This window comes from Cygnus olor, chromosome 3 (assembly GCF_009769625.2).
Source record: "Cygnus olor isolate bCygOlo1 chromosome 3, bCygOlo1.pri.v2, whole genome shotgun sequence".
Lineage (NCBI taxonomy): Eukaryota > Metazoa > Chordata > Aves > Anseriformes > Anatidae > Cygnus > Cygnus olor.
This window is the reverse complement of record NC_049171.1, coordinates 116,981,320-116,995,498: the sequence shown is the minus strand read 5'-3', so window position 1 is coordinate 116,995,498 and position 14,179 is coordinate 116,981,320. Positions and strand designations below refer to the sequence as shown.

The window sequence follows — 14,179 nt, the reverse complement described above, 5'->3', positions numbered from 1 at the left end:
TGCAGCACCACTGCAGACTAAAGGAAAGACAGTTTTACACTTGCACATTAGCCTACAGGCCAAACCAAGAAGTACAGCTGGGCATTCTGCACTGACTTATTTATCTCCCCAATTTAGGCAGAGCCCCTTGTTACTAAACCTGTAAAAATCTGAGGAACAAAGTAAAAGGAATGCCATTTCAGGAAAAAAATACATCTGTTTTGAAGTTTAAACTATCTGAGGTTTGTCATCTGGTAAAAATTGTAACATACTTTTTCTGTTAATGACACTTAGGACTGAAATGAGTTACTGCGCATCACAGATTCCATCCTACGCCACCTCTAAGAGGTCTGTACATGCTCAGACCAAAGGAAGAATGTTTCTCATCTGCATAGCTTAGCAGGAAAACCTCAAGAAACTCTGGAACTATTTGAATCAATTAAGGGAATAGGCTAATACTGACTTCTGCAGGTTGCCTTTCTTTGAAAGTCTAATTGAATTTCTTGGCAAACATCAAGAAAAATACAAGTCCATTTCATGCAGTTTCTTTTTATTTTGTTGTTGGAATTTAAACACAAGCAGTATTGGCAAAAATAAAAGATTGATGTCAGCACTCAAACTTCAGAGAGGCAGGGGAAAGGAATATAGGAGACGATGAAATGCATATCAGAGAATGGTGTCCAAAAAACACACAAGAAAAGCAGAAGTTCAACACTGTTTACAACATAAGAGCTGAGAAAGGCCTGCGACAAGCAGCTCTGAAACCAGACAGTCTTCTGAAACCTACAAAGTGCTCCCTTAATAGCTGAGACTGCAAGTAACAATTTAAATAAATCATGATTTAACAACTGTAGATCTCAAAACGCATATCAAGCCTGCCTTTCTCTGAGTGTTCTACCTTAGGTTGACAGTGATGGCTCCTCTGGTGCTCCCCACACCATCCCTTCACCCAAACAATGTTCAGCCCTGGGGAAGCAGCCACAGAAGGCCTCCAGCTGCCAGCTGATTGGAAATCTTCCACCAGGCAGCCTATGGTCAGGATGCAACCTGAATCCAGAGGAAAACAGAATGAAACTTTTTGAAAACTCTTCAGTGGTCAGGTATCCATCAGCAAGCCCATCTACCTTCATCCACAAGTGCAGTAGTTTCTATTTTCTTCCTCATCTTTCTGTATTCGGGTATATTCTTACCAAGGCAACTTTGCATATTAGTGTAACATGCCCCCATGTCCCCAGCCTTCTCTTGTTAGCTGTTTCTTTTTGCCTGCTCGTGTCACCTTTTCTGTTCACCCTCTGTCCATCTCTACTGTAATTAAGGACAGTCTCCACAGCACCACTCCAGTCCACACCATGGCACCAGCAGAGATAAGCAGTATCAGCAAATATGATAAAGGATGGATAACTATTATTAGTTTTATGGCTGGAGAGTTCTATAAACAAAATGTCATAACTATTACAGAGCTGGACTTTATATGGGGTGAAAGTGAAAACATTGACAGCTCGATTACATCACTAGTCAGTGAGACAACTTCTCATGCAAATAACAGTCCAGTATCTTTTTACAGATACACTGGAATAATTCATTTGCAAAAACAGTGCTTTGAATTTGATTTCTGAAAGGCAGTTAGTAACAAGGCTTGAATTAAAGGAGTTTATATCTTCCAGCTTCCTCTATAACTAGAGACCACTACTGCTGCACTTGTGGAAAACTTGTCTGTTCTTACTTCCCATTTCCAAACAGGTGTACCTGTCACTTAAAGAACATTAATTAAGATAGATCCATTGTGATTTCAGAATACTTTTTGTCTAAGCTTGATAAATTTATCACAGACAGCCTTAACAATACATAACGAGTTGTATCTGCACTTTCTGCAAGTCTATGCAATTAATTTTCTATTTGTGAAAGGAAATGGAAAATGAAATATTGTGCCCTTTCTAATACAGAGGCAAATGTAATGAATGGCTTTGGCAAACAGTTGTCAAAGTATGTTAACTCGCATCTACAAATCTTTTCCTTCCCCAACAATAGTTTTACGGCCCATGATAATTCACTTCCCTTCTTTGTCATACTGATATAGCATGCTGAATCCAGTGTTATCTAGACTAAAGAAAATTTAATTCCAGTTGCAATCCATTGTCTTTTTTTTAAACCACTGGCTTGAGAGATCCCCATTGCAGATTAAAATCCACGAAGAGCTCTTTTCAGTGTTCCCACTGGAGAATGATACTCTCACCAGAAATACAGTAGTTATGCACTTGAACAGAAGTCTTCCCAGTTCTGGAACAGGCTGCCAAATACCATCCACCCTTCTTACAAAGGAAAGAAATCACTGTATCTTGCATCTCTTCTCATCATCCTTTCTTCAGGTGGGGACTGAAGCACTCAAGCATTTTATAACCAGATTTTGGAATGCACTTCAATGCCTTTAAGCCTCACCTGTACTATCAAAAGATATCTACAAAACTGAGCAACACAGGCTACTTCCAGGCTGCACAGAAGGTTCGGCATTAAAACACCCAAAGGCAAGCAGCTGCCTGATGCAGGGCCCCATTCCAGGATAAAAGCTGTTCCACAAGGGCAGAGAGGCACCTAAAAACAGGGAAGCCTTCAGAACTAGTTTCTTAAGCTGGCCAGGTGTGAAATGTACAGGAATTGGTGGCATTTCAGCATCTCATCTACCTCTACTGAATCCCCTGCACTCAGTATCAAGAAGCAAGAGTTTCCTTCCAGAATCAGGTACTTCCAGTTTCTTTATGTAAGGAAACAACATAAAGGAAAGTCCCTGCAGTAACCAACTACTTATCTGTTAGAGTCCTGACCTCAGAAACTCACATTCCTTCTCTGCCTAATTAGAGCAGGTGCACACAAACTTCAGTCTCCTGCATCTCAGGTGTACCTGGTGTTTTGGACCAAGTTTTCCTCTCAGCCTCCACTCTCAAGTTCTATTTGCATGCGGTATAAATAAGCCATATACCAAGTTAGAGAAGAGAGCATGACTCCAGGCTGCAGTAAGGGCCTGTGCTGGTCAAAATTTAGGTCCCTAGGTTTAGAGATTTTTTCTTTTTTTATTTTAAGTGTAAGTGGAACAAGCATCTCCGAAGACATCACCAGCCATACACACATACAAAAAAGCCGCAAGCTCAGAACTGTAACACCCCTTTGATATTACCAAGATGTTTCTGCAATACTTGGATATCTTCCAGGCATGCTACACCTGAAAATAAATGGAACAATCTAACCAATACAGCACCTGCATCACCACGTACCCATCACATTAGAGAGAAATAATGGGAGCAATAAAATGAATGCTAAAGAAGGCATCGGTGCTAAAGTCACCAAGCCCACAAGCTGGATAAGCAGCATGCAGGCTATTGAAAAGCTCAGTAAATTGCACTTCTGCATAGACGGAAATTTTGCAAAGCTATTGAAAAGCTTTCAAGAAATACTACCTGATGTGGCAGAATCAAACAGTGTTGCTGCTTATTGCTAAAGACAGATACAGGCACAAGTTATTGTAGAACAGTAACCTCACCACATGGTGAACACCAGCAGGTGGATGCAGATGGCCAAGAGCACTGTATGGGACCCAACCTGCCACAGAGGAACATTAATGTTGTCAGCAAAAGCAACCAACAGGACTTCCAAGGTTCAGAATCACAACTGATGATATCCTGATGTATGGGCACAGGAGACAGTACTGCAGAAGTGGTGGCAGAGCACAGCTGTATCTTCAGTTGTTTGCAAGAAAACACTAAACTGAAGTTAAACAAGGTGAAACTGGAAACAGCTGCAGAGCTACACACAGGTCGTCCTCACTCTTACTACAGGAGATCTAAATAGAACCTGAAAAACAACTCAGAAGACACTACAGCTAAAAAAAGACACTACAGCTAAAAATCCAGCTGGGTTCAGAGGTCATTAGAGCTTGTTGACATTTCTTTTGAGCTCTCAGATGCAGGCAAACCACTGGTGTGAACAGCAAAGTGGCAATACAGATATTGTTAATTCAGGGCAACACAGCCTTTCTAAGAAGCTGGTGAACAGGAGCACCAGCCTCCAATACTGCCATAGAAAACTGTGGTGTTTTCAATGAAACAGGATGTAGGTGCTCATTCCTAAGAGCTGGATGGCCAGTACCAACATCAGAAGAGCCCCATCCAAACTGAACAGACAACTCCTGCAGCACAGCACGAATGTGAAAGACTTGCTACTTATAGTCTAGGAGTGGAAGAAAGATCCAGAAGTCACAAAACTGCACTTTTAGAAGCATGCAACCTGCACTCAGCCAGGACTTGCATACACTATCATGGCAGGTCAGTACAATTAACTCCAGTTCAACATGCAAGTGCTCTTTTTCCATCACCATTAATGAAGTGATTAGAACTAGGTGCTCTCCCCACTAGGGCATGCAGCCCAGAATACTTTAATCACATACTATAAAGATTGCTATGTTACAGCTTTAAAATATAGGTGATAAAAAGATGAGAGGATCATACTTAGCTTCTGACAGCAGCAGCACTGCAGCCTGAAGATACAGTACCTAAACAAGATCTTCAAACTAAAAGAAATATAGAAAATAAAAGCAAGTTGGTAATAGGCTCAGGTAATGCTTTATATGCTGCTCTCTAAGCTAGGATGGAAAGAATATGAGAACAAACCCCACAGGACCAAATATTTTACAGTTGTTTGTATTCATCTTTCTCTCAGGATGGCTACTCAAAGAAACAGTAACTCAGTAGATTCTTCCCAGGAACAGTAAATACCGCATGAGTTGAGCAGGGATGAAGTTGTATACGAGGGCAGTCAAGTCACAAGGCATGGGTCATTAAAACAAGGAATGCCTCTTTCTACTGTTCCAGAATAGAGGCCTGAGTGTGGAAAGTCACAGATACCATAAGCTGGCCAAGCGTGTCAAGTATTAACATCATGATGAGTAAAGATGAGACACATGAGGAGACACATGAGGAAGCACAAGCAAAGCAACAAAAGTCTCTGAAAATAGAACTCAAAAGAGACCATGAAGTAAAACAGGAATGGAACTGTTTACCTCATCTTAAGTTTTGTCATTATTGCAGATGACTACTCTGACTTCGGAGAACTAGGTAGGTAGCCTTGCACTACCACAGTAATCATAAGCAAAGCTGTGAAATATTTCTGTATGTATTGCTTCCCAAATTGTGGTTTCAGAAGATAAATTTTTGATTACCAAGAAAAGAGAATTCAGCTCCATCACAGCATCACCCTACCTCACACTCAGAGGGTCAAACTGAATTGGTAGACTTTGCAGTTATAAATAGCAACGATAGACATGTCATTCCAGACCTGGGAAACATCCCTTAGTAAGGCATTGAGAGCAGCGTAGTTATGCTGGATCTCTTGCTAAAATGAGAAATGTTCACATGCCATATATACACACATGAATGTGGAAAACAAAATACTTGCTCCAGCTTAATTCAGTAGAACAGAAGAAATACAACCAACGAGCTGATCAGCTCATGAGTATCTGCACACTTTCAAAATCCCCTGGAGAATGAAGTCAAGACAGTGTCAAACTCACAAAGAAATACCTGATTTACTGATCAAATAAACAGATGCTTTTTAAAGAGTTGATCTCACCTGATACGTTTGTGCATGTATGCTCAGATGTACACACAGACCCCCACCTGTGATGCTATAACCATTATAGAAGTATAAGAAAGTTCTGTTAACTATGTTTATCTTTTACCTCAGACAAATACAACAGAAAGGAAGTGATTCATATTTGCCCAGTAAGTAGGCATTCTACTGAAATTATATGCATCTGTGGTCAGGTCTAGGAGCCTTGACAAACATGAGTACTTCTTACGAAAGGATAGTTAAGCAGGCTTCAAAGTACTGAATTCAGGCATAGGTAGACTAGCTGGGGGAACCTGGAGCTCAGCAGGGGCTAATTTGTCCTGCTGGAAAGTAATCATCATGTAACTAACGGAAACACCATTCTTTTCTCTGCCTCCAATCCCTGTATCAATCTGCCACACAAGTTGTCAACTAAAAAAAATTAGTATTTGTCTTCCTGCATCATAAGGGAGCATTTTATTCTATTGCCAGGAGCTTTTGGGGGAAAAATGTGTAGCAGACAGTGCTTACGTGATAGGTCACAAGAAGCAGGTTTCTTAGGCTGAGACAAGAGGGGAACTCCACCATACCCTATACTTCCAGTCTCAGGACTTGACTTCATGGCAAAAGTCGTCATAGACCCTCCCAAGATTACTACTTCCTCTTCTCTGGTAAAATAAAGCTTCTGCTTCTCTCTTCTGCTCTATCCTTCTTTTGGGACACAGTAAGTACAAGTCACGACAGTATTTAAAATGCTTCCTCTTCTACAAAGGAAGAAATTAAACCTTCAAATGAATTGGAACAGCAGCGTCTCAAATGCAAACAAGGGGCACTGCCTCTACCAGCATTGTTTTTGTAGCGGCATAACTATGCTGAGATAGCTCTACTGATGAGCATCCAGAATAGATATGCCATCTCTTGTTATAGCTTGCATTGGAGTGATTTAGCTCAGTTATGTTTTAATGTAGCTCTTTATTTAACCAGGTGCAACATCTTAAAGTTAGTGGCATTTGCCTCAAAGGGGAGCCATCTAACTTCAGCCCTGGCATCTTGCTGTGCCATGTATGTCTCTTGCCAATACCTGAGGTGAAAATACAGCTGCATCATCACAACCTACTCCTTGCCAAGTGCCTATCAATGGAGAAACTGCCTAATACAGATTGTCTTCTGATGGCTACATTAGTTATTCAAAGTTAGCTCTATTCTCTCTACCAGGCACCGGACCACACCAGAGTCCATAAGGGTTGCTCCCCAATATTCTGACCCTTAACTTTTGAACCAAATCTTACTCTGGAGAAATTCATTCCTGCATGTTTTGATGTGCACAGAAATGGTTAAGCAGCTGGATATTACAGGTGTTGCAAGCAGATTTCATGCTAACATCTAGCTGAGTTGAATGAGGAAAACCACTGCTAGCTCTTCAAAGCCTTTCTCGGGGCATCCCTACTGAACAATCACAATTAGTTCCCATTTTTGAAGATGACATCATTACTGCAGAAGCTAATACAGAAACATATACATCATAAAACAACCACACTAATACAAAGCCAGTTATTAACACAAAAATTAAGCGTGCTAGAAAACAGGACTATGGGTGTTATAGCAGCACTTATTAAACTGCCAGTTCAATGAGACACCACTCATTTTATTGTTTTATATTTAATTGCTTAACACAGTGGCATTCTGACTAGCCAGTAGGGCTTCTTGGCACCATAGGACAGATATTATTGCTACCAACACAATCAAATAATAGCTGAACCTATCCTTTAGCCTTTTATCCTTTAGCTTTTTCCTGGCTATCATAATGAGGACTCCACCTCCTTTCTTGTTCCCCACCCCCTCAGCCTCCCAAATGTATTCCCTTCACTTGTGTCTCACCAAACAAGACAACAAATTGTTCTTTCAGTGGATTATATTGGAGGAGAGGGGAGAGGAAATAAATATGAAAACATACCAGCAAATAAAGCACGACCATTTTAAGTATTTATACAAAGCCGTAAGGACATAGGGCTAGGGCCAGGGGGAGTTGAAGACATGCACTTCATCACCAGGATCTTCAGTTTAACTCAGAAAAGCTATAGCATGTGAGGTAAGAGTCAGCATAAGAGAAAGGCAAAAGGACACTGCAGTAAGAGATTATGAAGTACACTAATGCTACAATTTCCATGGGGGTGGGGGACAAAGAAGAACAGAACATTTAAAATTCATTCAAAAATACTTCCAAGCCAAGATACATGCCTAGCTACACCATTTCCAAGGTGGGTTTTTCCTTACTTGTTCTTAGGTACATACACATTTCAGACAACTTCAACAAATAGGAGACCGCAATGAAAAGATTGATAGACTTTCACTACAGCAATGCAAAACTTGCCACTGGATTACTTGGTCAGGTTAGATTGGTACCAGGGAAAGCAGGGGGAAATATTTCATTAACACTCATTTTCAGTTCTGGGGCTATACATCTTTGAATAGCATAAGTTACACACATGCACACAGATTTTCCCTTAGAATTACTCATTTTGGAATTCACATTCTTCAACATTACAACCACACATACAAACAAATATTATTGCCAGTGTGTCAGTAGGTAATGTAAGATCTCTGCACACAAATGGAAAAGGGCAATAGTCAAAGTGTTTACATGAATTGAATGAAGAGTGGGGAAAACAGCAATATCATTTCAAATACATCTGTGGCTTTTTCATTAGGCCAGGAAACTCACAGGTATTAATCATGAAAATAAATGTTCCTTGCCCTTAGGTGCAACACAGTTCTTACACAAGAGAAATGACCAATACAACTTTCTCTCATCAAATTACTGAGGATGAAATGAATTTTAAAACAATATCCCAGGTGGATTATGCATTTTGCTACTTAAGAAGAGACTTTGTATGGACTACCATTTATTACTTTTTCTTTTCAAAGCTAGTTATTGCCAATAATTAAGGCACAGCCCTGTTCACTTATTTTAAAGGCTTTAGAGCCAAAGAGCCTGTGGATAACAGCCATAAACCCTATTGTACCCCACATTTTACTTTGGAAAAAAAAACTTTTGAAGCAAAAACATAGATCTAGGTAAATTAGATGTTGTCTTTCATCAGCACTTTATTATGCTGATCTATTATTATATGAAATCACAGAACACATTTCATCTGTTGACTTTCTCCAAAAAAACGGTAGAACCAATTCTACAGATGCATGCTTTTCTATACTGTACCTAACCTTACTAAAATAAAAAACACTGAAAAGCAGGTGTTTAATTAGCTGTAGACTCTCAGTTTAATAGGATTTTATTCAGGTTGGGCTTCTCACGAGTATAAAATGAAACGTGATGTATATTTGCAGGATTAAGGCTTATGGGCTGATTACCAGACCTACACTAAAGCTCCACTGGGGTTGCATGCCGCCAGAGCTGCTCACATACGTGCTGCACCCTACATGAGTAGCACATGCATTGATACAAACCTTTTGTGCCATTCAGCTAGTTCTGTGGTTGCTTTCTTTACCTTTGCTAACCCAGACCATTTCAAAAATAATGAAAACACAGTTCACTTCCAAAAAATATCATGGGATGGGTTTAAAGGGCATGCTATTAGCAGTCAGTTAAAAGGGTGGTTTTTTTTAATTGAACTGTACCTTTTTAACTCCACTGTGAGGTCTGTCGATGGAGTCACATTGCGTTTAGGATGGTTTCCAGCTTTCTTCCACATCACCAGTAGGGCTAGAAAGTTGGAAACAAAACATCAGATTTTCAAACCTTAGAATCCCAAGAATTTTCTACAAGCATAGAGGGGAAAAAACATAAGACATACCTGGCTGAAAATAAAATCATGACCAAAAGCACAAGTTCTTCAACTCAGACTACAGCTCTGTGACCTTTTCAGCCCTTCCCAGCAAGTACTGCTCTGGCCTACCTTTTTCCTCACTACACTGTACATCCCTGTCCTCTTTCTTGTACTTAGAACCATCATTCATCAAATCCTACAGCTTGATATTTTAAGAGCTCATCTGCTAATGCTAATAGTTTTCTACAGGCTTAGGTTACTGAACAGATTTATCCTTGAGAAACTCACGTGCCAATATAAGGGAGACAGAGTGGAACATCAGCTATACCAACTGCAAATGGCTTAAACTTTTAGGGAATCAGTTACATTCAAATACAGCCCAATGGAACCAAAGCCACCTGTATTCAAACATTCAGCAGGGCAATTATTTGCCTTGAAGAATGTTTTCAATTTCTAAAACACATAGAAATAAGCTCTTCTTTCAGATGTGCCAGTGTAAATTAACAGCAGATCCAGTGACAGCAATCTGTTCAAATTTACCTCGGTGTAATTGAGAATAGCTTTTGGCACATCTGACAAATGCAAGTGGGATGTTGTTCTAAAACCACATGTGAAGTTCCTAGCACAAGGATTGCTATATGAACATTTCCGTAATTACAACACCACCTCAGTAATTACAACTTATCTATTAAGTTTTATATTTATGTCAGTCCTAGTGAAGTGGCAATTCTGCAGTAACATGATTTAATACTCAATGGCTCCATACTAATCTGCATCCACATAGCACCAGATCCCATAAACTAAGCAGCACTGGGTAAGCTCCCAACTTTGACAGAAGACTTTCAGGACATTGAGAACTTGATCTATGCCCCCCAGATAATCTTACATGTTTTTTTGTTTTTTAAACTGACCCCAGTGCACTCTGACCCTGGATAAGCACACAGACAGCCATTACTAAATTCAATAGATGGCTCTTTTCTGCAACAGAAGTGACCCAACACAACATCAAGATATTCTCACAACAGTGGTGTCACCTGGGACGTTCATCTGAGGTTCCAAGCTGTTCCACTACTAAAATGAGTTAGATTTAGTTTTTTTTTTAAACAGGAGTCAGGATAATTCAGGCAAATTCCAGTGTAATTAGATTGTGCCGTTTCCAAATTACCATTGTAATCAGGAATGTGTTTATTCCTGGTCTGAGGTGTGGCAGAGCCATGCTCTGCACTATTAATCAGCTGTATGCCTAGGTGCCAGGTGACATGATCATCCTACCGCATTTGTAAGATGTTTCAGGACTGAAAAACATTATATAAGTGGAGAAATCATCACTGAAAAAGGAGTAACAGGCGAATGTTTACTTGTGTGGTCTTCTCAATGTTTCCTGCTAATTTAAAACTTAAGACAATATTTAAATACAATAAAAAAGTGAGGGGGAAGGACAGGGAAGTGACAACACTGAAATGTTCCAAATAAAAAGAGAAAGCAGAAAACTGTATCAAAAGGGGTACACAAAATAAAACAGCAAACTTTTGTAGACAAACTGTAAGAGCAAGCAGTATGAAGAACTATAAAATAATTAATTCTAAAGCTAATTCATATGCCCATACAGTAAAATATAAAGTGGCTGCTCCTGAGGGTTTTCCATTTTTGCTAGCTTTTTAACTAAGGACAAAAATTTTAAAGGCACATTAAAATTACTATCTACTGCTAAATTACATAGTATATAAATGTAAATGTGATCACACCACACTTAAATTCTTATAACAATAAACTATTCTGTTTTCTTCCCCCTGACATTTACAAAATTCATTTGGAGAAGGAGGATATACCTTACAGAGATTAGTGATAAATCATGTATTTTTAATGAATATCAATAGGAGAAACCCCAGGACATAGCCCACCATCTAATTTGATTAAACTGTGCTTAAGGCAACACCACCTCTCTGGCTGGGGAATAGCACTATAATGACTTTGTGAGCATTATTGCAGGCTGTTTTAATGATTTAATGAACTGCCTCTATATTTAGTTCAATAGCCTTAAAATGATTAGTGTTTAAGAAAAATTAGCTCACTTTGATCTGATTCTATTTGATAGTAAGTTTAAATAACCTAACCCTTCAAAACACAGTGGAAAAAAAATTCCTAGAATCACAGCCAGCTAACTGCTAGAAAACATTATGGCAATCATTAATAACAGTTCATTTATGTTTAGCTACAGCATATGGAATGACATTCATCCCCTAAGATTGGATGCAGCACATACATTAAATCATATTGTATCATTTTCCTATACATTTTTAATGTGAAATATGTACTAAGGAAAAACACTCCTACATGCCAATATAATGCAGATTTAAAAAAAAATCTGCATCAACATTATCACTTAAGAATTTTAACTTGTGGGTCCAAAGTATGGTTCTGCTCCTCAGTGAGATGCAGGAACTGTATTACCAAGAGGAAATAAGAAATATTTGCCAAAGCTCCATCAGTCTCCTGGTTGCAACAGCACAGGCGAGGTTGCTAACTTGGAACCACTCAGAAAAGTGAGAGCATAACCTGAGATGTAAATTTGCAAACAGAAATATCTGAGCTGGCAACCTACCACTGCTGACATGCCTATGTGCATGACTGATGCATGCTACTTGTTGGGGGTGAGCTCTAGGACTGGATCTTGTTCACATTTACAGCACACTTCAGAAAGGACAAATCACTAGAACATAAATCACTTTGCAAAAAAAGGCAAATAATTTTGAAAACGGTGAACAAGCCAACTAAGTATTTCATCTCAGTGCTATTAATTTTATGGCCATTACTATATAGCATGATCTAGAGACTGGAGAACTTCTGATTCTGTAGCCCCAAATCATGCTTGCTAGGTATCCTGTAGCACCCAAATCATGCTTGATAGGTATCTTGCCAGTATTGACAAATGCTGGCAAGATACCTGAAAATGCTCAAGCCACGAATGCAATGCAATCATGCTGCTGAGGGAAGGAAACTCCCAAATAAACCTTAACACTAGAAATCTCTTTTTGATAGTTAACTTACAAAATGTTCAACTCTAAATTTGTAAGTGCAATGCAGTTGATTTTCTGGGAGAAGAAAGGCAGAAATACCCACTCTGCAGAGTTATCCTTACAATAACATTTACTTTCAAGGAAGCCTGTGTGTATTTATCACATGCACACACACCCTACAGTGACCAGCTAGAATCAAGACCACAAAACAAGTGTTGATAGCACAATATAGACTTCAAACTTCAAAAGCAGCCACCCACTTTCCAAGCGAACTAGGAATCACAAACCTCAAAGTGGAATTCTTCTTCAGAAACAGCACTAGCAGGCAGATTCTTAGCTCTTTGTTACAAATACCTCCAGGGAAATCCCAAGAATGAGCTACAATAAGAGATTAAGGGGGAGACGTATTCTCTTGAGTTTTCGCTTTCCTTTTCTAACCACGTTTCCAGTGTTATAATCATGAACTAGTTGTTTGGTCCTTGGTCTTAAGCAATTCACCTACCATTTAAAGTGATCTCAAAACTGAGAGGCAACAAGCACCTTCTTTCCTCAGTGAGAGCAGGCACAAATAGATGTGCTGCCAGTCACCTCTCCCCAGCATAGCTGGAAAGTGGCAACAGTCAATTTGGGAGCCAAAACTATCACCCCAATGAACACTTCTCACTGTCCCCTTGAGAAAAGACATAACAGACAGGATGCAAGTGGAGGAATTAAACACCTTTTTTTGAAAAGAAGCTAATAATTTAGCTACAGAGTTCGGCAGTAGCGCAAAACAGTTACCTGACATGAAACAGAAGGCCTCATGCAGCTGGTACTTTGAACTAGGCAGCGCAGGCTCAGAACACCAGTACATAAATACTCAGGCATGCACTGATACAAGGAGAGCTTTTATTCCACTTTTGACAACCATTGCGCTTATCTAGGTACAGAAGACTGCTCTCCTTCTTTTGGAAGTTAATGTATCTGCATCCTTTGAGACAACCATCAAATTTAATCCAAAGCCTGGAGACAGTGCAGATTTTGCCAGTAAGGCTTCATTATAGCTTCTGTTGAAACTAGACACAATAACATTCAGTGAGCATCTAGGATTAGACCATTCTCTGCAGAGCTACAACTGCCCTGAAGTTCCAGGGCCCAAGGGGCTTTTCTCTTTTCCTTTAGCTGCTGCCACCACCACGTTCCTCTGCCATTTGTTTTTCATGCTTTGGAGAAGTAGGCCTGCACCTCACTGCCCTTCAAGGATGTTTTTACTCAAGAAGAATTTCTTGGTAGAATTTATCCATATTAAAAAGAAAAAAAGGTCCTGGATGTACCCTAAAAATATATTGCTTTTGCCAATGGTCACTTCCTCACATCATGACATGCAACATGAACAGCAGATCAGGTTCTCCCTGAGGCTGGTTTTCCAAATCATTTCATCCGGTCCCCTTGCTTCAGGCGTCTTCAGTCGCCACAGTAGTTACCTTATGGTCAGTAGGTACTTTCTAATGCTTCTATGCAGCCTGTAGGAAGATCTGGGCTGACATTTCTTTCCAGAGTCACAGGAATGAGCAATACTGTTTACTTATAGGTTTGATTTATATCAGGATTTGTTTTTATTCTGCCAAGGCTAAGTGTTCCTCAAGCTCATTTTAATTTTGTTCCAATTTGAAAAAATCTACAACAGTGACATGTTCTAGAAAAAAATGTGGCTAACAAACTGCTCCATTTAAATATTTTATTTACTAAACAATTTGATGGTATTAAATACTATTTACTTGAACTTTTATCTTTGTAAATTAGGACAATAGCTTTCATGTTTAA

At 39.4% G+C, this 14,179-nt stretch overlaps 1 long non-coding RNA gene across 1 annotated transcript in view; it reads right to left on the bottom strand.

Annotated features, from left to right (window-relative positions):
* Positions 1-514: 514 nt before the first annotated feature.
* Positions 515-14,179, bottom strand: part of LOC121067234 — a 34,532-nt gene continuing 20,867 nt past the window's right edge. The window contains exons 3-4 of the long non-coding RNA XR_005818188.1: positions 9,211-9,295; positions 515-1,026 (exon numbers count right to left, since the gene is read on the bottom strand). This is a non-coding gene — a long non-coding RNA (uncharacterized LOC121067234). The remainder of the gene's footprint in view (positions 1,027-9,210; positions 9,296-14,179) is intronic.